Here is a 27643-nt window from a genome sequence, read left to right on the forward strand (position 1 = left end):
AATTTAGCCCTAAGTAACTATAGTGTCTGAACTATGCAAAGTGTCAGAGGTATGTACAAAAGAGAATTTACATTACAAGGTTATTCATACGGTATGTTCCTTTAATTTGTTTTCCTATTTAACAGGTAATAGGCCACCACAATATTCTCTCCCTGTGTGTGTGGAGGAGTGGGGTGGGTAGGGGGCTTTATGTTGGCTTAAGGAAGAAGCAGCAGACCTTCACTAGAGAACAAATTAATTTGATTGAACTTGCTTTATAAATCTTTAAAGTGACTACAGATGATGCAGCTATTAATAGTATTGACTAGTGTTTTGAAAACAATGAAAAGGATATAGTGCTATGACCCTTCTTACTGCCAGAATAGAAAAAAAATCTGTCTTTTAATACATAATGCTGGTGTATTAATGGAACCTTAAGTTTAATATAGTATTGAAATACAAGGCAAAACTAGGTTTCAGAGTAACAGCTGTGATATTCTGGATCCACAAAAAGAACAGGAGTACTTGCGGCACCTTAGAGACTAACACATTTATTTGAGCATAAGCTTTTGTGGGCTGCAGCCCACTTCATCAGATGCATGGAATGAAACATATAGTAAGAAGATGTATGTACATCCAGAGAACATGAAAAAGTGGAAGTAGCCATACCAACTGTAAGAGGCTAATTCATTAAGATGAGCTAGTGAAGGAATTTCATGAGCCTTTTTCCACCAAGTTTTAATTTAATCACGAAGAATTTTTCTCACTAATGTGACATATGCCATAAGTTTTTTAAATGTCACGAAGTTGGATTGAAACATCCAAAACTTTTAAATTAGCATTGCTTGCTACAGCAGTCATATACTGTTTGTGACCTAGGCACCCCCTTCTGCCAGTTGGCAGAATGTATATGGTTTTACTGGGATCCTTTGGTCAGAGAGATGCGTATCATATCGTTGAATGGTGTCATATAAGATCTCTTCTACTGAGAGCCAGTAGCCCACTGGTCATCACTGTAATTGCAAAATATACCCATGGATAATTTTTAGAGTTATGTTTCTATACTAAAATTTATATTTTTAAGGTCTTGAAATTAAGGCCAGTCACCATGAGGTGACATACCTTGGAAATGTTCCTTTCAGGAGGAGGCAGCAGACACCTATCTCCCTGTCTAGCCGTTTGTGTATTGAGTGCTTCACACTGTGTGCCTGTTTGCATACTGAGGCTACGTCTACACTACAGCATAAAATCGAAATAACTAAAACCGGTTTTATAAAACCAATATTATAAAATCGATTTTATGCGTCCACACTAGGGCACATTAATTCGGTGGTCTGCGTCCATGGTCCGAGGCTAGCGTCGATTTCTGGAGCGGTGCACTATGGGTAGCTACTGTAAAATGATGAGGCCAATAACTTCGATTTCCGTCCACACTAACCCTAAATCGATATAGTAATATTGATTTTAGCATTATTCCTCTCTTTGGGGAGGAGTACAGAAATCGATTTTAAGAGCCCTTAAAATCGATTTAAAGTGTGTTGTAGTGTGGACGGGTACAGCATTAAATCGATTTAACGCTGTTTAAATCGATTTAACTGCGTAGTGTGGACCAGGCCTTGAACCATGGGCAAAAGAAAAGTTGCTTCAAATCTACAAGAAAGGAAATCTACAAGATGAAACAAACAGCATGGGATGTCCTGTTTATGAATAAAGACAAAGGATGGGAGTGTTTTACCTGGGAGGAGGGAAAGAAACACAATACCATTCACCTAGGGGGCAAGCAGATCACATGGCTGTGATCCTCCTTTCATGAGACAGACAACCTATCTGTAAACCAATGCAGTGATTTTGTGTGAGCATTATTCTACAAGATACTCATATCTTGTTAATTAAATTTAAGCTCTAGAATGTGTTATGATTTTATTTCATATGTGACCATTTGTTTCCAAGACTTGCTGCTACTTGAATCTCTATGCTTTGTTAAATAAATAACTATTTGGTTTCATTATGTACATATCTGAGTGCTGTGTCTGAAGCAGAGCAGTGATCTGAGGTGGATTTAGTAGGCTGGGGTGTATTGTTTCTTTGGCAGCAGTGAATTTGGGATAGCTCAATGGGTTGAGTATTGTCCTGTTAAACCCAGGGTTGTGAGTTCAATCCTTGATGGGGCCACTTAAGGATCTCGGGCAAAATCAGTACTTGGTATTGCTAGTGAAGGCAGGGGGGCTGGGCTTGATGATCTTTCAGGTCCCTTCCAGTTCTGTGAGATAGGTGTATCTCCATATTCAATTTGTGACTATTGCAGGTGCCTAGTGGAACAGGGGCTGGAAACACTCCAGGGAGAGGCTTTGAGGGTTGTAGTGTGCCTATTGCTAACTGAGAGAATGGGGCTTGTGGGGCATAAAGGGGGAGGGCTCATGATGCTGGTGGAGTCAAGGAGCTGACCCCCAACAGGTAGGCAGGTGACACATGAAGGGCAGGTGGTAGCAAGGTGTCTCACAGTCCTGGATACTCCTGGGAAGTGTTCACACACTTCTAAATTTTTAATTATTTTAATTTTAAATGTTTTCAGTTGTATCTATATTTCTTATCCATGATTAAATTACAATACACATAAAAAATAATTTCGTCACTTTAGTGTTGGATTTTTTCCCCTTTAATTACTTTGTAGTGCTGTTGGTAAATGCCATACCAATATTCAGAGACTGAGATAATCTATTCATATACTGGCATGGTACAGATACTAACAGTGCAAGTCTCTCTACTCCATCCCACCTGTACACCAGAAAAGATGACCAAATGCCTAGGTGATATATAAGATTTAAATAGACAGCTAACCTGCAGGCAAACCTCTATGTACTTGAGAGGCTATTTCATACCTCTTTGTGCCATTTTAACCCTTGGCATTTCTGCTTAGACTGCCAGAAAAGATACTGATAAATGTATGTATGTGGAAAGAGCTGCATGTAGCATGCCCTTTCTGATTGCCGCAATTATACAGAAGTATAGATTATATATAATACTGTTATCCATACTGAGACATAATCATTTTGTGAACACTGTGACCAGGTCAGTGAGGGAAAATGCTAGGGAATTCTTTAACTCAATATACATTTTGATGGTCTTGATCTAACTTGTATTTGGGGGCTGTGGGAAGAACAAACAGGGAAGAAACACAATGGTTTCCCCAGATAAGAACACCCCAGCACACACTTGAAAGACAGTGGGCAAAACTGTCAGATTCAAGGACCTTACCTCGTGTCTCCAAGGAAGTTGCAAGCTTGTTTTGCCAGTCTGTGAATGTAGAGATCAAAAGGATGCTAAACAATTAAAATGCCTCTGAGCCGTGAAAGGTCGTCACTGGTCAGAAGCTGTCTAAGGAGATAGGCTTAGGCAGAGAGAGAGTCTGTGGAGGGAATCTAAAGAAATTGGTCCTTCCCAGGTCCAGGGAATGGTAAGATTTAGGGAAAAGGTAGGTATGAGTACAGCCTGGTTTAACATTTTTAAAATATATTTTCCTTGAAATGCTTTTTGTTCTAATAAATGATCCTTCACTTTAAGGAGGCTGTTTGATTGGTGGTTCCCACTGTCATTGCCCCAGAATGAACAGAACTACAGGGTCAGAGCCTAAGGGTATGTCTACAGATTGTATAAAGTTGAGTGCACGCGGCCACACTAAGCACATTAATTCGGCGGTGTGGGCCATGTACCGAGGCTAGTGTTGATTTCCAGAGCGTTGCACTGTGGGTAGCTATCCTGTAGCTATCCCATAGTTCCTGCAGTCTCCCCGGCCCATTGGAATTCTGGGTTGAGATCCCAATGCACAATGGTGCAAAAACAGTATTGCAGGTGATTCTGGGTAAATGTCATCACTCATTCCTTCCTCCGTGAAAGCAACGGCAGACAATCATTTCGCGCCCTTTTTCCCTGGATTGCCCTGGCAGACGCCATAGCATGGCAACCATGGAGCCCGTTTTGCCTTTTGTCACTGTCACCGTATGTGTACTGGATGCAGCTGACAGAGGCGGTACTGCAGTGCTACACAGCAGCATTTGTTTGCCATTGCAAGGTAGCAGAGCTGGTTACCAGTTGTTCTGTACTGTCTGTCATGCCATTGTAAATTGGCGATGAGATGACAGTTATCAGTCGTTCTGTATCGTCTGCTGCTATCATGGGTGCTCCTGGCTGGCCTTAGCTGAGGTCGGCTGGGGTCGCAAAGACAAAAATAGGAATGACTCCCCAAGTCAATCTCTCCTTTATGGTTTATCTAAAAATAGAGTCAGTCCTGCCTAGAATATGGGGCAAGGGTACTAGAGAACCAGTGTATCACAGAACCAGAGAGCACAGGCTCTTCGTGTCAGATCCCGCAGAAATGATGAGCTGCATGCCATTCACGGGGGGTGCCCCTGAAAAACCCCACCCATTGATTCCCTTCTCCCCCAACCTTTCTGGGCTACTGTGGCAGTGTCCTCCATTTGTGAGATGAAGTAATAAAGAATGCAGGAATAAGAAACACTGACTTTTTAGTGAGATAAAATGAGAGGGAGGCAGCCTCCAGCTGCTATGATAGTCCAGGCAGTACAGAATCTTTTCTTTAGATGTGAAGGAGGAGTGGGGGGGCTGATGGAACTCAGTCCCCAGTTGCTATGATGAGGACAGTTGCCAGCCGTTCTGTACCATCTACCGGGAATGACCGGGAGTCATTCCTATTTTTAAACAGGTGCCCCCGGCCGACCTCACCTGAGGCCAGCCAGGAGTGTTCACGGGCTGATGATGATGATGGATAGCAGTCATATTGTACCATCTGCCACTGGGGAGAGGATACTGCTATTCATTGCCACAGCACCGCGTCTACCAGCAGCATGCAATAGACATAGGGTGACATATAAAAAAGTCAAGAAACGATTTTTTTCCCTTTTCTTTCACGGGGGGGGGGGAAGGGGGGTAAGTTGACCACATATACCCTGAAACACCCCGGACAATGTGTTTGACCGTACAGGCATTGGGAACTCAGCCAAGAATGCAAATGCTTTTCGGAGACTGCGGGGACTGTGGGCTAGCTGGAGTCCTCAGTACCCCCTCCTTCCCTCCATGAGCGTCCGTTTGATTCTTCGGCTTTCCATTAGGCTTGTCCCACAGCACTGTGCTATGGCCTCTGTCTATCATAGCCTGGAGATTTTTTCAAATGTTTTCTCATTTTGTCTTCTGTAACGGGGCTGTGATAGAACAGATTTGTCTCCCCATACAGCGATCAGATCCAGTATCTCCTGTACGGGCCATGCTGGAGCTCTTTTTGGATTTGGGACTGCATCGCCACCCGTGCTGATCAGAGCTCCACGCTGGGCAAACAGGAAATGAAATTCAAAAGTTCGCGGGGCTTTTCCTGTTTACCTGGCCAGTGCATCCAAGTTCGGATTGCTGTCCAGAGTGGTCACAATGGTGCACTGTGGGATACCACCTGGAGGCCAATACCGTCGATTTGCGGCCACACTAACCCTAATCCGATATGGTAATACCGATTTCAGTGCTACTCCTCTCGTCGCTGAAGAGTACAGAAACCGGTTTAAAGAGCCCTTTATATCGATATAAAGGGCCTCGTTGTGTGGACAGGTGCAGCGTTAAATCGGTTTAACGCTGCTAAAATCGGTTTAAACGCGTAGTGTAGACCAGGCCTAAGTCAGTCTTGCTCAAGCAATCCCTGTTAGTACAAGGGGACTGCAATCAGGGGCCTGATCTGAAGGCGGGAGGATTATGTAATTCCACCCAGAGCCAGTTGACAGCCTGAGACCTGGGAAGGGGGTGCACTGAATGAGACCAGAGGGGGTCAGAGGTGCAGTTCACCCAGTAACTGTGATAACTTAGCAACTGGAAATCAAAAAGTTTAAACCTGAAAAAATACTTTTTTTTTTTTCATTTATTTCCTCTGCTTGTAAGACATTCATTTACTCTTACAGTAATAAAAATCGCACTGTGAAATAGTCCTTTTTTGGATTTTAATGAGTCTATTTCTTGTGAGTGGACTTTGAAGCATTTCTCTTTTAGTACTTTTCAATATATATATATGTATTTTTTTTAATTCCACCTGAGACTAACCAAATTGGTGATAGTTGGGGCTTGCCTTCCCTCTACCAGTTTAGAGGAAAATGTTTGTGTTTTAAGGATTGTCCTGCACTCAGCTATAACTGTCTTGGATGATTCAATTATAACCCAGCTATCAGCTAGCACAACTAAAAAGTTCTTTTGTAGTGTAGACAGAACCTTAAACTGGGACTGTCCAAAATTTTAGCATAGTTTGGGGAAAGCTGGTAAGATCATGCCTTTACAACAAACTAAAACTGTACTTTACCTGTGTCTGAGAATAGCAATTTTACCCTTAGCAATTGTTACAGTGTAAATGTTGTGTCTGGAAATATGCATCACTTTTGTTTTCAGTATATTGCAACTAACTTTCAGTTTTGTTTTGTTTTTTATTTTACAAGAATAGATAACTCAAACGAAAACTTGCATGCTTTCACCTGTAGCGTTACTGGTTCAACTCTATTTTAGATTGGAAGGAACTGAAAGTCATTGCCATCAGACATAACTTTTGGGAAAATGGAAGGAGCATGTGTCTCCTGATTCCTAACGTAAGTGCCCACATTACAAAACCCAATAGCACAGCTGGCACCTTTGTTGATAATTTCAGCATAGAAGCTAGGAATGGAAATAAACTCAATTATTTGATTTCTTCTAATTTAGGTCCTTTCATGTCGAGGTTACAGTGCTTTTTCAGGTCAATAAGAGGAAGTTCACAGTGCAATTTTTTATTCTGTTTCTGTCCTATAGGTAAAGCTTTCAGACTCCAGGGCTATTAATTAGTATTAAATTCACCTAATACAGCAGTGTAGAACAATGGTTCTCAACCTGGGGTTTGGGGCCTCTTGGGGGGCTGCGAGCATGTTTCAGGGGGTCTGAAAAGCATGGCTGTCATTTAGACACACTAGGGCTTAGGGCAGAAAGCCAAAGTCCTGCCATGTGGGACTGAGCCCAGGGCTCCAAGTCCCACCACCTGGGGGTGAAGCCGAAGCCTGAGCAACTTAGATTCATGGTGTCTACTATGCCATGGGGCCCTGAGCAATTGCCTTCCTTGCTACCTAACACGGGCCCTGGATTTTATATACAGAAAAACAGTTGTGGCACAGCTGGCCGTGATGTTTTTATAGCATGTTGGGGGGTGGGAGGAGGAGTGCCTAAAAAGAAAAAGATTGAAAATTCTTGGTGTAGAAAATGCAACCTCTGACTTACTGGGATAAAATAATGGCAGGTTGCCTCCACAGACCTGATTGGGAATGATGTAAATTTGTGTGTGTCCAAAATGTGAATTTGGAAGCCATTATCTTGATTTCTGTACATGCATAAATGTCAACATCTAAATAGTGCTTTTATGTTTATGTTGAAATTTCTATGCATTACTGTTTGTGCTTTTTATTGTTTTATCTATTATGATAGCTTTGTATTTAAATACATCAACAGTTGTGTGTTTTTACTTTATCTTCAAATACAGACAATAATTTGATTCTGTTTTCACATTGTTAGGGATAATATTATGGGGGTGCCTATCGGAAGATTTGCATAAAGAAGTAAATAAACTGAAAAAAATTCTAAATTTGCTGAATAAATCCCATTAATTTTCTTGGACCTTTTGTAATATGAAACTGACAGATGTTTAGAGTACCAGACTTAGCTTATTAAAAAACTTACTGCTCTGTTGTTTACATTGAAAGATTGTGAGGGGAGAAGGGAATGCCTTCCTGGAAGAATGTGTTGCTACTGTCTAAACGAGGAGTCTCAAACTCAAATGGCCACAAGGGCCACTTGAGGACTAGTGCATTGACTTGAGGGCTGCATCACTGACACACACCCCTTGTTGCCTCTGGCCCCGTCCCCCATTCCACCCCTTCCATTAGGCCCTGCCACTTCCCACCCCTTCCTTGCCCCATTCCAACCCCTTCCCTGAAGTCCCCACCCCAACGCTGCCTCAGGGGGTGCAGAAAGGGTGCAGGGTGCGGCAGGGGCTCAGGGTAGGGAGCTGAGGGGTAGGAGGTGTGCCCGATATGGCAGGGGGCTCAGGGCAGGGAGTTCGTGTGTGGGGTGCAAGAGGGTGAGGGGTGCAGCACAGGGTTGGGGTGCGGGATGCGGCAGGGGCTCAGGGCAGGGAGTTGGGTGTAGGAGGGGTGTGGATTGTGGCAGGGAGTTGGGGTGCAGGAGAGGTTCAGGGTGCGAGCCCCAGCCCGGTGCCGCTTACCTAGAGCGTCTTCGGGGGTGGGGGGCAGCGGTGCACACTGGGGACAGGACATGCTCCCTGCCTGCCCCGGAGGGGTGGCTCTAGACATTTCGCCGCCCCAAGCATGGCATCGCACCACGGGGGGGCGCTCTGCCGGTTGCCAGTCCTGCAGCTCTGGTGGACCTTCCGCAGGCACGTCTGCGGGAGGTCCACCAAAGCTGCAGGACCAGTGGACCCTCCACAGGCATGCCGCTGAAGGCACCCTGCCTGCCACCCTCCCAGCGACTGGCAGAGCGCCCCCTGCGGCATGCCGCCCCAAGCACGCGCTTGGTGTGCTGGGGCCTGGAGCCACCCCTGCTGCCTTGGCCCCGGCCCCCAGCCCTGCGCTGCTCCATTCCAAGAAGCAGCTGGAATGGGGGAGTGGCTCAGGGTTCCGTGCGTCTGCTGCTCTTGCCACTTCTCCAGGTACCTCCCATGAAGCTTCCATTGGCCGCGGTTTCCTGTTCCTGGCCAATGGGAGCTCCAGGGGGCAGTGCCGGGAAGGAGGCACTATGCCTCCTTCCCCCTCCCGGACTGAAGGGGCATGCTGCCAGCTGCTTCAGAGAGGGGCGCGGGGAGCTTGGCAGGCCACACGCCATGCGGCCTGTAGGCCGCGTGTTTGAGACCCCTTGGCTAAACTGTTTAATTTATTTCAGGGATGTCTTATTAATTAGAAAATAACTTTTTCTGAAACTTTTTTCTTTTAAATAATTATTTGAATTACAAATAGCATGTTTATGGTGACCAGTACACTGTAAGACCATTGTCACAGGTTCACATGTTGTACATTACCAGGTTTTAGGGATACAGTGCTAGTGGCAGAGAATTTTGAATACCGTGGTTTATTCGTCTGTACTTCTGTAGCAATATAAAATGTATCTTAACAATGATCTTGTTAACATGTGACTTCTGCATTACACATACATAGTCAGAGTTGATGAAATAAAGAACACTATGCAAACCACAGATGTGCCTCAGATGGTTCCCCACCCCCTGTCATCAACTAAATTCCCATTTATAAGATGATGTCCATATGCTTAATCGTTGATAGACCTTGGTGTTTCATTAATTACCATGTTAGAAAATATGGTAGGCTTTAAACGCAGATAGTGTTGCAAGCATCAGTACACATTTCTGTAATACAACAGGAGAAATTCATGTTTTCTTTGTTCTTTATCCTTTTTGAATGTATTTCATAAGCATATTATAGAATTTGTTTTATTTTTTAAAAAGAATCTATTTCCAAGAAGTTTGAAAATGATACTGTCAGAACATATGATTGATTGAAATGCTTCCCTGTCAGAGTGGGCTGCTCCTGAAACACCTGGTTGATGAATCAGCAAAGACTACTGTGGCTTCAGAGTTAAGTGCTACCTGTTTATCTTGCCTGCCTCCTGTGGTAGGATTTTTAAAACCAGGAGAGAAACTGCTCTAATCTATTTTGGGTATTTGGAACCTGACCCTGTATCACTGAAGTCAATACAAGTTTTGCCATTGATTTCAGTGGGAACAGACTGCACAGCACCAGTCAATCTAATGCCACTGTGCTAAATGCGATAATTTAGGATTGCATAATGTCCAAAGATGACATCGTTGTGGATGCTGCTTTTTGCCTCCCCCTGATTCTAAGAGGCTTTGCTTAGTATTTTAAAAATGTATGAATGCGAGGTAGTCCCTGGTTATATGAGTTTATATCCGGAAGAGGGCTTGAGTCTTCTCACATTTCTTTGAAAAATGAGTTCTCTTCAGGGTGCCAGAACAAAGGATGTTCTGCAGACTGAGGAACTGTAGCTCCTCTTGCATTACAAGATTAGCAAGGCCCTCTTTTCTTCCCACCTTTTATTTTTCTTCAAAAAGATCACTTCACAGAATTGTTGAGCAGCATGCTGTCAAACAGTGTGCCATGGCTGCAGCTGCTTTTGTATTTTTGTTTGTGAGGTAAGGGAGACAGAGTGAAAACATTACATGCGAGAAATCTTTAAGGGAATAAAGTTTGAGAGAGTGTCTCAAAAGACTATATATAACAAGGCTGGCAGCTGTACCCTGGTTATTTACTGTCACTGGGCAATTTTTCCTCATGGCAAGTCTAAAATAGCATAAAACATAGCAGAACTCCCATGTCCTAGCAGCTGCTTTCTAATTTTCAGGCCTCTGTTTAGGATGCTGTTATTCATACAGAATATAGGCTGTGGTCAGCCAGATTGTTCCCAGGTGAAGACCTTTTAAATCAGACAGACAAGCAAGCTAGGATAAGACACTTCAACCTGTCTTTTGAAAATAAAACATCACAGATCATTAGACCAAAAATAGCTGATGATGCAAAAAGCTTTACAGGTGATTTTGACAGTGATGGGCTATTGAAAGAACAGTCACTGGCAGGTTCACTTAATTGTCCTCTTATGAGTAATGAAATGTCTCATCATTTAAAAAATAAATTGTAATAAATCAGATTTTTAAAAAAATTATTTGAATTTTTAATACTTATTTTTTTTCTAATATGCACAGCTTTTAAAAACTAAACACACAGCATCTTTTTCTGTTTGCACCAATTTATTTCCCATGTGCAAGCAAGTATTTGGGGACTGGAAGGGGAGGTGCAGGAAGGAGGGGTTGGTTTTGTTTTCCATTATGAGCTGCAGAAATGTGCTGTCACACTAATCTAATGTTTCTGTAACAGAGTGTCAGGATTTTCCTGTTGCCCCATCATGTTAAGAGGTGTTGGAACTTTACGGGTTAATTACTGCTATCTTACTGGGGCAGGCATGAGTCATTGGACCTCCCTCTAAATTGCCCTCTGGTAGAGGGCAAAAGAGCCTGAGGGATGCAATAGTAGAGGATGCCAAGCTTGAAGAAAAAGCATAGTTAAGATAAAGGAACTATCAGAACAGCCAGGCTTGAAGAGAAGGTTTAGGCTGGGAGTTAACATTGTATTATTTTGGAGTTATGTACTTCCAGAAGAGGTGACTTTTTGACTCTAAAATGTGATGGTAGATTTTGTTTGGAGATGTGTGGTAGTTCAGGCCCATTGACTTGTCCTTTCAGTGCCAAATGGGAAATTCATCAGACATTAGAGCTAAAACATTCACATTTCCTCTTTATTAGTAGTGTGATGACAGGAGTTAAATGGTCTCCTGCCAAAGAATCCGTTTTCTTTCCAGAGTTTCTGGTTTATTGCAAGAATGGCAGATGTAATTGTAACTTTGAGACCCTATGAGCTTAATTCTTATTTACACTAATGCCACCTTACATCACGCTGGAAGTGTAAAAGCACTTTAGTGGAGGAGCAAGTAACATTTACATTTACTTTAAGGCCCCTTTTTTGCTTCTAGAGCAGTGTAAAGTAGTATTAATGTAAATGAGAATTGGACCTCTAGTTTCCCAAGTATTGTCAGTGGTTTTCAAATGCTAAAAAAATTTGAACAGACTTGTGTTTCCTTATATTAGCTTTGCATTTAAATCATAGAGCTGGATGTTGTTGGAAGGTAGTACCTGACAGAGATATCGGGGGTGGGGGGTTGGAGGGGGAGACATGTACAGTTTTATGGAGTCTCCTTGTCCATGGTATGGTACTATATGAAATGATATTGTTTACTCTAGCATGGCAGTGCAAGTTTCCCACACTTCCCCCTCAGTATGCCTAAACTGTGACCAAGAGAGTATCACCTCAAGGCATTTGAGAGCATGTTTCTATGACACTAAATTATTGGCGTCTCTGCTGAGACAATCAACAAACGTGTCATAAACAGATAGTTAAGGGTTAATGCCTCTTTTACCTGTAAAGGGTTAAGAAGCTCAGTAAACCTGGCTGACACCTGACCAGAGGACCAATGGGGGGACAAGATACTTTCAAATCTTGGTGGAGGGAAGTCTTTGTTTGTGCTCTTTGTTTTGGGGGTTGTTCGCTCTTGGGAGTAAGAGGAACCAGACGTCAATCCAGGCTCTCCAAATCTTTCTGAATCAGTCTCTTATGTTTCACACTTGTAAGTAATAGCCAGGCAAGGCGTGTTAGTCTTATTTTTGTGTTTTCAACTTGTAAATGTTCCTTTTTTGCTGAGAGGATTTTACCTCTGTTTGTTGTAACTTTGAACCTAAGGCTAGAGGGGGTACCTCTCGGCTATGTGAATCTGATTACCCTGTAAAGTATTTTCCATCCTGATTTTACAGAAATGATTTTTACTTTTCGTTCTTTAATTAAAAGCTCTCTTTTTAAGAACCTGATTGATTTTTCCTTGTTTTAAGATTCAAGGGGATTGGATCTGGACTCACGAGGGATTGGTAGGGGGAAAGGAGGGGGGATGGTTAATTTCTCCTTGTTTTAAGATCCAAGGGGTTTGGATCCGTGTTCACCAGGGACACTACTCCAAGGAATGTGACCACCAAGTTGTTTCACATAGGCCACCAAACACAGGGCCGGCTCTAGGCACCAGCGCTCTAAGCTAGGCAGTTTGCCGCACCCCTTCCTCTTGTACTCTCTCTTCACCTGCACCTCTCCCCTTGCACTCTCCCCCAGCCCTCTCCTCCTGCACCTCCCCTTCCCCTGCACCTCTTCTCCTGCAACCCTCCTGATACCCCCTCTCCTTCTCCCACCCTTTTTTTTCGCTTGGGGCAGCAAAAAGCCGGGAGCCAGCCCTGGCCAGAGCCCTGCTGCTGGAGAGCCAGAGCATTGTCCCCTGGAGCTGAGCCTGGGCTGCGGCAGTGAGACGGGCTCCCGGAGTGTGAGAGGAGCCGGGGAAGGAGGGCCTGGGATGCAGGGAGGGAAGAGGGGTCCTGTTGCCACCACTGCTGCTGCTCTAAGTCTCCCCAGGGCGGCAGGTGGTTCCCCGCCTGAGTGGGCTGTGCAGGGCGCTGCTGCGCTGGGCAGGGGGCGTGGATTCTGGCTCATGTGCTGATGGGGTGAGTGGCTGGGCAGCCTGAGCTGCCAGGGAGCTGCCTCCACCCCCTCCTGCCCCTGGACCCAGCCCGCCGCTCACCTCCTCTGCCTCTGCCCTGCGCTGCCTGCCCCAGGCCCCCACAGTGCTAGAGGTGGGGAGAGGCAGAACCCGGCTCCGAGCGGGGCAGTGGGGGATACTGCCCTGCCGGGGAACCCCTGCAGCTCGGGCACCTGGGAGTCAGTGTCCGTCCTCTTGTCTCTGCCTGCAGGGGGCTGGGGAAGCAGCTGTCAGCGCCTGCCCCTCTCAGCCCTTGCACCCCCTTTTCTGCTCGCAGCCTCTTCACTTGTACCTCCCCCATCGCTCCTTTGCCGCACCCCTTCCCCTTGTACTCTCCCTTCACTTGCACCTCTCCCCTTGCACCCTCCCCCAGCCCTCTCCTCCCGCACCTCCCCTTCCCCTGCACCTCTTCTCCTGCAACCCTCCTGATACCCCTTCTCCGCCTCCATCCTCCTCTGCGAGTACATCACACCTTGCTTCTCTGCCAGTGTAGAGCCCCCAAGCACCCTCACACCCGTTCCTCTTCCTGAACTCTCTTTACTAGATCCCATCCCTTTCCGGGTACAAGGTTTGAGGGTTAGTCCCTATGCCTTCCATGTGCATTTGGAGCACTAAGGATGGGGTTGCGGGAGATGTGGGGTGTGTGTGTGAGATTTATACTAAAATGAAATAAAAATAGGAGAAACAGTTTGATCCCCACTGCAAGTGTAAACGGGGATTGCAGTAATGGACGAGGAGGTCACGTTTGGTGGGGGGAGCCCAGGACTGGGGGTGCGGATGGGGGGAGCAAGAGAGAGCCCAGAGCAGGGGGTGTGGGTGGGGGAGGATACTGGTTGGGAGGGGAGAGCCCAGGGCTGGGGTGGGGGCAGCCAAAATTTTTTTTGCTTGGGGCAGCAAAAAACCTAATGCTGGCCTTGAACAAACAGCTCCAAGATGGTAACAATTTTCAGTCACTTTCACCTCAAATCTGAGCTGGATTTTGATTGTCTCACTTGATAGGTTGGGCTCTTGCTTATTGTAATGATTCATGCAATTAGTTGTGCAAGAGGAAGGGGTAGATTCCTTCCTACATTTTCATTCTGACAACTTTAGGTTATTGTGAAACTCTGTTGCCAGTTTTGTGCCTCTGATCTGATTTGAATGGTGCTGGTAAAGTGCTGATTTTTACCGTTATGATAAAAACACCAGTGCCAAATGAGAGTACAGTGCACAGTGGGCCGCTTCCTCTGAAGCAGTGTGACTGCTCCGTGATCACCAATATAATATGGCCATAAACCTATTTTCAAGTGTCCAGGTAGGTTTACCTCATAGACTTTAGGGTCAGAAGGGACCAATGTGATCATGTAGTCTGACCTCCTGCACAAAGCAGGCCACATAACCCTACCCATCCACTTCTATACCAAACCCCTAACCTATGTCCGAGTTATTGAAGTCTTCAAATTGTGGTTTGAAGACCTCAAGCTGCAGAGAATCCACCAGCAAGTGACCCATGCCCCATGCTGCAGAGGAAGGCGAAAAACTTCCAGGGCCTCTGCCAATCTGCCCTGGAGGAAAATTCCCTCCCGACCCCAAATATGGCGATCAGCTAAACCCTGAGCATGTGGGCAAGACTCACCAGCTGATTTCTGTGTAAGGCTGATCCTGCACTGATGGTAGAGCAGACAAAGTATCTTGCGCCTCACACGCCCTTCTTGCTGCTAATTTAGTAGTGAATAAAGAGCAGGGGTAGGGAAAAGAGGATCATGCTATGCTGCACTTTCAGCACCCTGAACTTGTTAAAAGCTAGTGTAAGATAGCACTGGAAAATGGCATGCACAGAAAACCACCGAAAGGAGGGCAATGTAAAGGAGGGCTTTAAGCAACTCATACAAATTATCTCCTGATTTGTGCTATAAGCATTTTGACATTCCCAAGGATCTGACCTAACATGTATTGAATATAGTAGACTGCACCACATCAGCAATGCTAGAATGGAAGAAAACAGATATTCTCCTGGGTCACAGACAAATTGCAATTAAGTCTCTTAACATTCAGTCATACCCTCATTTGATCTTAGTCAGACACAAACGTGTAAACCTTTGAAATTTTTCCCCCTACTAGGCATGTCCCTATAAAAACAAATATCTGTGTTGCATCTCCCTTGAGATACATTGACCTAATTCAGGGTCACTGGGAATAAGACTATCACATATTTTAATCATAGCCTTGTGGTTTTTTTTCTGTGCTTGTATGAATTCTGTGTTTTTGTTCTCTTCGCTCACTGGATGTGTAACTTGATGGGACAACTGCTTCCAGGCAATTGAAATACTTTACTAAATAATAATAGTTTGCACTTGTATGGGCTTCTTTATCCCAGGTGTTTTACAAACATTAAGACCTGGTTCACACTAGAAAATTAGGTTGGTTTAACTATGTCAGTCAGGAGTATGAAAATTCCACCTCCCCGCAAGCTGTAGTTAAGCTCACTGAAACAGGTGATCAGTCAGACCTTCGCACTTCTTCTTTAAACACTATTCAGTGGTGGTGAAGTCCAGTGAGTCTTTCTAACCTTTCACAAGTTTTGAGCTGAGAATAATCATGAACAATATCTGCCCTAAAAGTAATGTAGGAAAGTTTGTAAGCCAGTGAAAATGGAGACTGTGATCATGGTCGCTGGTGCGACTGTACTGAGATTGCTCACTGAGGGCAAACTGCAAAGAATAGGGTAGACGATCCCCGAAATTGGTGGTCTAATCTAATACATTTACCAAGCTAGTAACAAAACCACTTCTATAATACCTTACAGGTTACCAAGAAGCTAAAATACAGTTCCCTTCAAGTAAGCCAGCCTTTGGCTCCCACTCAGACAGCCAAGTCTATATATCAAGGGTTGGCAACCTTTTGGAAGTGGTGTGCCAAGTCTTCATTTATTCACTCTAATTTAAGGTTTTGTGTGCCAGTAATACATTTTTACATTTGTAGAAGGTCTCTTTCTATAAGTCTATAATATATAACTAAACTATTGTTGTATGTAAAGTAAATAAGGTTTTTTAAATGTTTAAGAAGATTCATTTAAAACTAAATTAAAATGCAGAGCCCCCCCCAGACTGGTGGCCTGGCCAGGACCCGGGCAGTGTGAGTGCCACTGAAAATCAGCTTGCGTGCCGCCTTCAGCACCCGTGCCATAGGTTGCCTACCCCTGCTATACAGTGAAGGTTATGTAAAACCTTATTCACCATATATAGAGTTCTACTGATCCCAAGACATCGCACACATTACTATCAGCTCAGTTAATATATCAACCCTACTCAAATACACACTTGCAGCCAATTCTTGTTAACTAAATCTAAAATTTATTTTAAAAGAAAAGAATGAATCACCATGGTTAAAAGTTCATTAGACATACAGATATGAATAAAGTTCTCAAGTCAGCTTCATAGCATGGCGAGGATGTTAAATCCTTCCTGAATCATTTGAATAGATCATAATCCAGTAAGCAGTCTATGTGCAGAGTTTGTTCAATTCTTCCATGAGAATTTGCAGGGATAATCCAGGATACACCTGGAGCCTCAGTCTTGTGACTTGAACTTCCCCTAATAAAGTTTAACCAGGTTTGAGATAAAACAGGATCAAGCCTGAAGTTTCCATTACAGCAGAAGCTCAGCTGATAAACCCCGTGGCCCTGAGTGATCACAGGAGGCATTCCTTGGACGAAGAATAGGTAATACATATTGTTGCTTTGAAGTAAATCTCTATTTCCTAAGCATACACAGATAACTAGTTGCATTGATTAGCATAAGGCAATTAACCATTCAAACGTTCACAGGTAGTTTACTACAAACATCAAACAGAAATAGAGACAATGGTATTACAAGTTTCATCTAAAAGTTAATATCCTCTTCTGATGTCTGAATAGAATATAGTAATGAAACATTACAGACAGGAACCAAAGTTTAGCATCTACAAGCTAATTAGATCATACTGTTGAACTTCTAATAAGATAAAGATAAACAGACGAATACAATTAGTATCTACTTCTTATTCTCTGGTAAAATACAGGCTTACAGTTTCAAGAACTCTAGGCTATATATTATGGCTTTCCTAACTGTCTACAAGGAATGGACCTGTTTTCCATTTCAGTACTTTTCTAACACATTCTTAAAGGTTAATTTTGGGTCACTTAGCCTGCTGGTTGCTTAAACCTCATTGGCTCAGGGTCATAGAGGCTTAGAATAAAAATTTCTTCTCAGATTTAACTAAGGTATCACTAACATGTCATTTATAATCTCTAACTTTTCTGTGATAATCATTCACATGGAATTTCTATTTCATACTATAAAATAATAGAGAAGGCATAATTTTAACTGACATTGTTCATATTCTATTTCCAAAGGCCTTTATAGTAAACCTGCAAATCACAATTTACTTATCAGACCGTCTCCGTTGGAAGTTATGCTCCATAAAAACATACATGGAATGAAAAATACATTTCTTACAGATGTTAAAATAATCTTAAGGAGACAATTGAAACAAAGAATGACATCTAATTAGTTCACATGTATATGGATAAATTCATGGTGGTTAAGTGCATAAATGGCTATTAGCCAGGATGGGTAAGGAATGGTGTCCCTAGCCTCTGTTTGTCAGAGGGTGGAGATGGATGGCAGGAGAGAGATCACTTGATCATTACCTGTTAGGTTCACTCCCTCTGGGGCACCTGGTATTGGCCACTGTCGGTAGACAGATACTGGACTAGATGGACCTTTGGTCTGACTCAGTACGGCCATTCTTATGTACTTATGTATCTAGAGAGCTGGAAATGGTTATCTAATAGGTCTTTTTTTCTTCTCGAACATGTTTCCTCTTCCAGTAATTTGTACAAAACAGAAATTAATTAATGTGTATCTTACTAATATTTATGGCCCTCTTAACATCAACTGTCCAACACTCTCATATATGATAAAACTCTTGCTTATTACCAGTGGAACACAGTAGGTCAGCCAAAAACAAGTTGTGTTTTTTAAATATATTTTGTCATTTGGCCAGAGGATTTTGCTAGATCCATTTGCTTAAAAAATTTACATTTTCCCTATCAAATAGGCTGTCCTACGAATATTCAAAATCTCCTTTTGAAGATATTTTGAGTGGTAATTACTAGCAGGTATTAGTCCTTACACGTGGGTCCAAGTTGCATGTATATTGTCTTTGGCTTTTTGAAATTATGTCAGTTGTTGCAGATTTTTTAATTGTAATTTGGAAACCTAGATGTATTAAATAAACAAGCAAGAATGCCAAGGCTACTCCTGAACCTGGCTTTTCTAAACCACAAGGCAAAATGTGTCTGCTGCCACAACCACTCCGGCAGATAAAGTAAATGTTTTTAAAGTCATTTTGCTGGACTGCAATTCTTGGCAACAAAGTAGTTTTGAATACTAGTAAGAAAATTTATGGATTTCAATTATAGCTCGTAGTGTGTCATAATTTCAATTTTATACCCTGTGCAGTTCAGTGTTTTGGATTTTTAATGGATCTAGAGCCGTAATCATAAAAGTGATTCAAAATGCACCCAGTAATTACAGAGATTTGCTGTTGCTTTTGCATTAAAAATGATGATGATGATTTACAATCAACAAAATTGCAGTCTGTGGATGTAGTTAGGATACTCTTGCCATTACACTGCTTATTAGTTATGGTCAGTGATTTAAGGCTTAAGAGCTGCACATTAGAAAGATGTAAAATTATTTATTCTTTAATAGATAACAGTAAATTTGAAACAGACGTTATATTAATTATAATCTTGTACATTAAAGAATACATATGTATCCTTTTGTCTCCTCTTCGTGTTTTAAAATAATTTCAAGTTAAAATGAAGTGATTGCTTTATAACAAGCAATGCAATATAAATTTCATTGTCTTTTGATTTCTGCTGCTTTCTACAAATTTTAAGATTAGCTGCAAGAGTCACAGCAGTCTCAGAAAATAGAGTAGTAAGTTAAGTCCTTGCTCCTTTTCTCTTCCCCAAAATATATATTTCTAGTCTTTATATTAGGCTAGTTAATATGCTTTAAGCACGTGCACTTAAAAGTCATACACAATTAACTTAAAGGTAGCATGTTAGATTTGTAAGCATAAATTGATGTGATACATTTTGGACCTCTTATGGAGATCTTTACACTCAGTCAGAGAGAAACAGAAATATTTAAACAGCAAATTTTCTTTCAGTAGGTTTGGAGTAAGTCACAGAATGCATAGGTTTTCTTCACCCTTCTCCCGCTTTGCTTTCTAAATATTCCTGTGCTCTGTTTTGTTCTCATTTCCCTCTGATATAACAAACTAAGACCATCTTTTAAGAACTGTTTTTTCTATACTGGTACGTTTTTGAATCCTAAACTGTTAAGTGAGTCAATATTATTCTAACAAATTATCTTCCCAGAACATTTTAAAATTTCAGCATTAAACAAATGCACCTTTCTCTTCTTGTTGAACTTGGTAAGATTAGGTGGTGATCTGATCGCTAACAGTCAAGTCACAAAATAAATCACACTGGTATAGTCATTGTTTAGACAACTATTCAGTAGAGACATTGACCAAAAAAATCTCATAACAGGAAAAATTCACAATTGTTGAATGACAGCAGCTTGTTTCAACAAAATTATCATATTAGGAATGTCCTTTTACTTTGGCCAATAAAATCAAATACAATAAAATTTACGGCACTTTCTTTTAGCCTATATTTTATTTGTGTAAAATCCAGAATATATGAATAGTTTAAAAATTTATGATTGTCCTAGAGGAACATTTCTGTACTTATATCTTACTGTGAAAGCTTCCAAAATAAAGTCTATCTGTTTTCCTTCTAAAGTTCCAAACACAGGGATTCTCCATCCAAGATGACAGAAACGACACTTTAGAAACACGCTTAGATCAGTCATATCTTCATTTAAATCTCTTTCGGAGTTTTGCACGAACACAAAGGGCCTGATTTTCCAGTGCTTTGCGCCTCATCTAGTCAGTTACACCAATGCAAAATGGGTAGTTAAAACATTACTAAATTAGAATACAGCATTTTGCACCCATTTTGCATGAGGGGAAGTGATCTGACAAGGCGCAAGGCAGGAGAGAATTGGGCCTCAACCCCTCACTTAGCCTCTCCCAACTATGTTTTCCATATGATAAGAAAAGTGTGTTGGCTACACAGTGTTCAGGAGTATAATATCCATCCAAAACATGCAAATGTGCACTGTGTATCTGAATATGAATTTCAGTACAGACACAAGGATTTCTTCCTTTTTGACCATGAATTAGAATTGTATAAGGATCAAAGATGAGAGGAACTCCTATAACAGCAAAGATGAAATAAAGATTCCGGATATAGCTAACCACTTGTTGCCTGAGTTAGGATGAAGTTCTCATCATAGGCTTGGTATTGCATCATTGTAAGTGTCCATTATGGGTGTTTAAATACTTTGGAAACGTTTGGCCACTGAGTGTACAAAATGGCAACTGTTGGAGATAGAATACTAGATTAGACAGACAGGTCACTAGTCAGAGTTATTGCAAGTCTTCAGTTACTTAAATCTGTGGAACTTCTACTGAAGAAAGATATATAAAATACATACGCAAAATTAGTGAAGAAGAGTTCATTTCTAAAATAAACATTGTTTTATAGGTCAGGGTTTTGCTCGACCACCTGAGGATGGGTTGTTTTGTTTAGTTGTTGAATTAGTGCTACTTGTTTGTTGAGGCGCCATCCTCCTCATACCAAAGATGATTGAACACCAATTCTTCAGCAAGTGTGATGTGTCAGAACATAACTCTCTCATATTTCTTACTCTTATATTTTTAACACTTTATTTTCTGGTCCCAGTAACAGTTCGTGCTGTCTGATTATAGAGATGGCTTACTTATTAGCGTCACAGGGCAACTACACTTGTAATTCCCCCTTATGGTCCACTAAGGGCATCCACTCTTAGCTCCCCAGTTATCACCTCTCTTGGGTGGAGACACATCCCTCTCCCTTCTGACCAGGGATTTTCCAGGCTGCACAGTTCCTTGCCTACAGGGAGTTACCCAGCAAGTCAGACCACCTAAGCAGGCCTGCTTTGCTTTCTCCTCAGAGGTTTGAAACAGTGTATAAGCTATAAGATATCACACAGCTTTCCTAAGCAAGCACATTTATTCTTAAGGTAAAAGGATTATAGAGAAAACATATTGAAAACCAATAAAAAAAAATGACACACATGCTCTTAAGCTTACCAGAAATCACTCCTAACTCGAACAAGGGCTCTGGCAGGTGATCAGTCCATCAAACCTCACACAGTTTTCTATGATTACAAGTTCATAACACCTTTTGCTCAGAACAAGCACTCCATGAATCTGCGAGTCCTTCCTTTTTACAGTTTGGGCCTCCTGTCTTTTCCTCATATAACAGGTGATTAATTGTAGACAAAGGTCCCCTCCTCGGGGCGAAGCTTTAAAAGGCTGAGTTCTTGCATAAGCGGAGCAGGTACATTTGCATACACCTCCCTTCCCCTAGTGATTTTCCTGACAAGTTAATTCTTGTCTGGAATGTTGTTTCAGATAGTCCTTTGAAGCTTATACCATTTCCCAGAATCATATCTCCAATCCTAGGGATGCTGCATACAATTCCACAATAATACATAAACTTGCACCTTGAATACAGTGAACTCCCAAGATATATAAGGTTTAACTTAATTCAATAAGGTTAGTCCAGGATGTTGCAGGAAATTGCCATATCTGTCACCTTAAGCTTACAGTATAATAAACTTGAATCAGAAAGGATTAATAATGATGCTAGAGCTGTAGGCAGACTTATGAATCTAATTAGTTTCTGACATGTGTCAAGTACTGTCAGGACAACTTTCAGGTCCATGAACATAGTGCTTCTGTCTTGTGCTTTATGTCTTAGGCGTGGCCTTTGAATATTGCCATTCTATTGACTTGGGTTTCATTATATCATATTGTTACCCTGTTTCTGGCTGGATATTAGTAGCTGACAGATGGAAAAGATACACTAGATCATAAAACTCATTCCCGTGTAAGTGAAAAATATACATAGCTGTATGATAGCGTGTTTAAACCAGACACTGGAACTGATGGGGTTAAGGAGGAATTCTGGGCCCAGATGACTCTGCCCCTCTGCACCTGCATAGCCAGACAGCTTAGAAGGGGGTAGACAAGGTAGGAGGACAGATCTATCCTGAGAGCTCTGACAGCAGAGCTCTTTGCTGCTTGGAAGGGGCTGCCAGTTAAGATGAAGGTGCAGGTATTGTCTTTTTGCTATCTTATGTTGGGCTTTGAGACTTTGGGGAGAGGTGAATGATAGGAAGTAGCCCATGGAGGCAGCCTTGATGCACTCCAGGTTGCTTGATATTATTGCCTCTCATGGAGCCCTGGGTCAGAGCATAGTGGAGTGGAAGGGCCTGGGCTGTCCTACCAACCACTCTTGTGGCAGACAGGGCATAAACCTGCCTTCCACGCAATGCTCTCTCTAAGAAGAGATTAGAGGTGCTGAAAGCCCTGAGCCAAGGGTGAGCCATCTAGAGAAGTCAGGAAATGAATTAAGGCCACAGACGCTGGCTTTCTCCTTGCCCCAGAGGTGCTCAACCCATGCTGCACCCCAGGCACAAAGGCCCCAACTCCATCCTTGGCATCACTAAGGATGAATTTGACTATATCTGTTTTTAATTATCACAGACAGTCCTTTGGATTTGAATTGGTGTATCAAACGCGCAGGATGTTAGAAATTGAATCATTCATAAATAGTATACTTGAGATACGGAAAGACAAGTAAATTATTGATCGTTATACAGTATTAAGATAATTTGTCAGCAGGATAATTTCAGCTCTGGAAAGGAAAGTGAATGCAGAAAGAAGAGTAGTTAACAATATTGGCAAAATTCTCCTGCTCAGAAACTTGCTGTTGCTAATCCTTATCTAGAGAGAGCACAAACTTTTTAGTTATGAAATAATTATGGAGATACAGCAGTTTGGTTCTTGGTTGGTTTGCACAGCAGATTGTGCTGGATGAGTCAATACTACTAATATTGTGTTGATTTCTCTGTTCAGACTACACTTCTTATGTAGTACAGGAAGGACGGAAAACAAACAAACAAACCCTTAAAGTTCCTACTGCTCTGTACAGCAGGAACATCTGTTGGAGTCATGAACTGCTTACTGACTGCATTTTGTAGCAGGGCAAAGGCAGATGATCATCCTCTTCTTAATTAGCTTGTCAAGTGTCACTGCAGTTTCAGTTAAGAAAAAGAGATAGGGATGATTTTACTTTCAAAACAGCAAAAATAGCTGCTCAGATGTTCTTTTCACAGGTTAAGTAGGGTGACTTCTTTATTTGGTCTAACTTAATTTTATCCTGCTTAGTGCTTTCTGGTTAAGTTTTATATTAACAGCAGTTTCATGCCAGTCTGTTCAGCAATCACGTCTTACGTTTAATGACTGTTGTTTTTATCTCTCTGGTAATAATGGATGTGAGTAAGGACACAACATTTCACTCTGGATAGAATGTCGTAATACTTGAGTTTTTCAATTTTTTTCCTGTATGTTTCCTCCATCTGACAGATTTTTGTCTAAATTTAGACTGTATCCAGGCGGCATGTCCTCAGTGGCCATTCTAATGCAAGTTACGCAGCTAGATGAATCATAATTAATATTTTTTTAATTTGTGACTCTTTTTATCCAGATGTGAAATGATCTAACATTATCTGAATCTGTTATCTGAAATTCAGCTCGCTGTAGAAGTTACCCTTTGTAACTCTGGTCTTCAGAGTTTGTGACTAGGCTGGGAAGCTCCAAGGTGCATAAATACTTTTCACTTTTGTGTTTAACACAAGTGTTTACAGCATTCAATTACCAAGTGGATGAAAACAGGAAGTGTAGGACCATAATATATTATAATGATTCTATGCTGCTTATGGGGTTTGTAGAGCTAACAATATAAAACACAAATGATCTGAAAGGCAAGACAAAGCGTCTCTATAGTAGCACAGCTTCTCTACTGTAGTTGGAAGTTTCACTGAATCCTTCTGATCTGCTGAATGTTGGTAAGTTTGCAGTATGCAAACTGCTCTCTCCTTTTACCACCAAGTCAATTCTCCCATCTCCCTCTCCTCTAAGTGACAGATTGGGAGATAGCAACAATTTGATGTTTTTATAGAAAATAAGTCAGACATTTGTAATGATCACTACCACTGTTTGTTAACATTTAAATTAGAGCTGTCAATTAATGGCAGTTAACTCATGCGATTAACTCAAAAAAAGAAGTAATCACGATTAAAAAAATGAATTGTGAATTAATCGCAGTTTTAATCACACTGTTGAACAATAGAATACCAATTAAAATTTGTTAAATATTTTGGATGTTTTTCTACATTTTCATATATATTGTATTGTGTTGTAATTGAAATCAAAGTGGTATATTATTTTTATTACAAATATTTACACTGTAAAAATGATAAAAGAAATAGTATTTTTCAATTCACCTCATACAAATACTGTAGTGCAATCTTTTTGTTGTGAAAGTGCAATTTATTAATGTAGATTATTCTTTTTTGTTATATAACTGCATTCAGAAACAAAACAATGTAAAACTTCAGAGTCTACAAGTTCACTCAGTCCTATTTCTTGTTCAACCACTCACTCAGACAACCAAGTTTGCTTACGTTTACAGGAGATAATGCTGCCCTCTTCTTATTTACAATGCCACCAGAAAGTGAGAACAGTCATTTGCATGGCACTGTAGCTGGTATTGTAAGGTATTTAGGCGTCAGATATGCCAAACATTGGTATGCTCCTTTATGCTTTGGCCACCATTCCAGAGGACATGCTACCATGCTGATGACGTACATTAAAAAAATATGTTAATTAAGTTTGTGACTGAACTCCTTGGGGGAGAATTGTATGTCCCCTGCTCTATTTTACTTGCATTCTGATGCAGTTCTGTCACCTTCTCTAGCATTGAATTTGGCTCATTTTATCCCTCTTTATTTATTTTAAATTAATAGCAACAGCAACACCTTGATCACTTTTCAAAACAAAGTTGTTTCTTTTGGTTGTATGGATCCTATTATAAATTGTAATGTATAATAAATACTTTTTTGTAAGAGGAAATGTCGCAAAATGGAATTACTAGGGCCCATAAGGAATTCCAGTAACACATTATTTACATTAGGATTGTTTCTTTAATTATTGTTCATCTAGTCATATTAATATCCCCTCCTCTGTTTTCTGTCTAATCAAATTTTTCATTTTTCTGCCCTAAAACGTGTCCTATAATATAGCCATTAGTCCTGTATGTATATGTGCATAGACCTGCAAAAATAGTCTAAGCCACATCCCAGCATGTGTGTAGAAAGATAATTGCATGCAAGAATGAGGGTGCCTCCCGAGTTATTTTTCTCAGTTTACTGGTTACAACTCTATTGCTTGCAACAGGTTTTGTGAGTAAATTGTCTATTTTTACTTATTTTCTAAATTTGTTGCATCAATAGCACACTAATGTTAAAACAAAAGATTAGATTAATAAATAAAAAGTTACAAAATTGGGGCTTGGAGTTATGGCAAGAATAAATTTTTGTGCCCATTTAAAAGTCTTCAAAATTTATTAAAAGGGAATTCACACAATAAAGACCATATATGTGAAATAATTGCAGCTGGCATGAACTGTCTTGTAATTGTAGCTAAAAATAAAGGTTACTTTATTAGTGTGGTATATTAACTGTACATGAGTAGGAATGTAACTTGTCTGTAAAGGCATGGTATTAGGTACAACTTCAGTGATTGGCCTCAAAGAAAAAAAAAAAACCTGCATGCAAATTTATGGGGTCTTCTGTAAGTACTTTGATCAGCCACAGGCCCTCATGGTCAATCAGTTCTAGGATGAGTTCAGTACTGAAGGTTTTTACTTGTACATTTATTATTAGTTTAGTTTCACCACTTGTTGAAAAGTGGGAGCATTATTTTACTGTATGAGCAATAAGCTTCACCAGCACATCTTCCATCAGAGGAACCTGGTAGGTAAGTGATGAGTATAGACCAGGAGTGATAAGGGTGGAAAAGTGATGAAAGGCAGAGTAATTTATTACAATCAATTAAATTTGTTCCTTTTGGTTCTAGGAACAGGTGTAATAAATCATTAGTTGCTGAGAACATACCACAAATGAGGACAAAGACAATATATTAAGTGGAGAAAAGCAGGGCAAACTTCAAACACAGTCCCAAATGTAAACAAACAGGACATAGGCAGATAGTCATTCTATAAACAAAATATTACCTGCTCTGTGAAGACTAGAAAAAAATCTCTAGGTTCCTAAAGTCCCATGACACGGCAAATACAGATTGCTGTGAGTAACTAAAAGTACATTTTTTTGTCTAGAAATTTTGTTGACACACAGGTAGATTCTTCAGCATCTGTACTTGATGAATGAACTTCTCTTTTGCTCTCCAGATGTTATCTTCATTTGTTATGTTCCTTAACATACATTGTTATGTTAAGCCTATAACCTGCAAGTCTGAATTATCTGACAAATTTTTACTGCATGCTAACTGAATATTCCCTTGCTAAGCTCAGCAAGGGTTAGCTACTATCAGATGTGACAGGAGTCCCACTTACTCTAGTATGGTTAACAGAAATGCTCCAAAACTCATTGGCTCACCCAGATGACAGATGTCTGTTCCTAAATCTGAGTTGCACTTCACCATGCCAGGAAAAACCTAGCCATTACATGGAATGTCTCCATACCCTAAACTCTCTTCAAACTTCGTACTCTCCTTTTGATCCTGATCTACTGCACTATGGCGGCTAGTGGAACCTCTTCAGCCTTGTGTGTTGAAGTGTGAGCCTTGGTTCATGAGTACCTGCGTGTCCTAGTCCCTTCCTTCCTTCACCAATGCACCGGTCCTCATATTTGAAACTAAATTTCTGCAGCTTACAGGTGAAATTTACCTTGGAGTGGAAAGCCTGCTCAGAGCCTTTTACCCTACCTAAGCTCCATTCAGATGTGTAACACAGAGTTTAATTGGTGCATAGGACCTTCTGTGTGTTCTCTCCACTGGGGTGAATTTCATCTGAAAGCAAAAAAAATTACAGCAGCAAAAAGAGCATTTTAAGTAGCAGATCAGAAGCAGGAGCTGTTCCCTTTGATAGTTTTCTTTCCAAGCTACAAGATGTTCATATTGACTGCCTTTCTGGACAGTACAGAACATTTTTTTACACCCTTTAAATTACACCCTTTAAATAATTTCCCTATGATCTTTATCAAAAGAGGCTCTAGTCCTGCATGTGCCAGTTTTGCAATTTGTTGGCATCAGGTTTTTTGTTTTTTGGAGATATTTTTTGTCCCCTGAAGGAGAAAGATCTGTCTGAGAAGCATGACCCGGTTCTCTAACCTGCTCTGCTGGAGTCAGATTTTCACACATA

The 27643-nt window shown here is 41.3% G+C and overlaps 1 long non-coding RNA gene across 1 annotated transcript; it reads left to right on the forward strand.

Annotated features, from left to right (window-relative positions):
- Nucleotides 1-603: 603 nt before the first annotated feature.
- Nucleotides 604-20311, forward strand: LOC115648633. Its single transcript, XR_003999625.1, has 3 exons — nt 604-682; nt 3456-3461; nt 20301-20311. It is a non-coding gene; the product is annotated as an uncharacterized LOC115648633 (long non-coding RNA).
- The last annotated feature ends 7332 nt before the right edge of the window (nt 20312-27643 follow it).

The sequence above is a fragment of the Gopherus evgoodei genome, chromosome 3 (genome assembly GCF_007399415.2).
Source record: "Gopherus evgoodei ecotype Sinaloan lineage chromosome 3, rGopEvg1_v1.p, whole genome shotgun sequence".
Classification (NCBI taxonomy): Eukaryota; Metazoa; Chordata; order Testudines; family Testudinidae; genus Gopherus; species Gopherus evgoodei.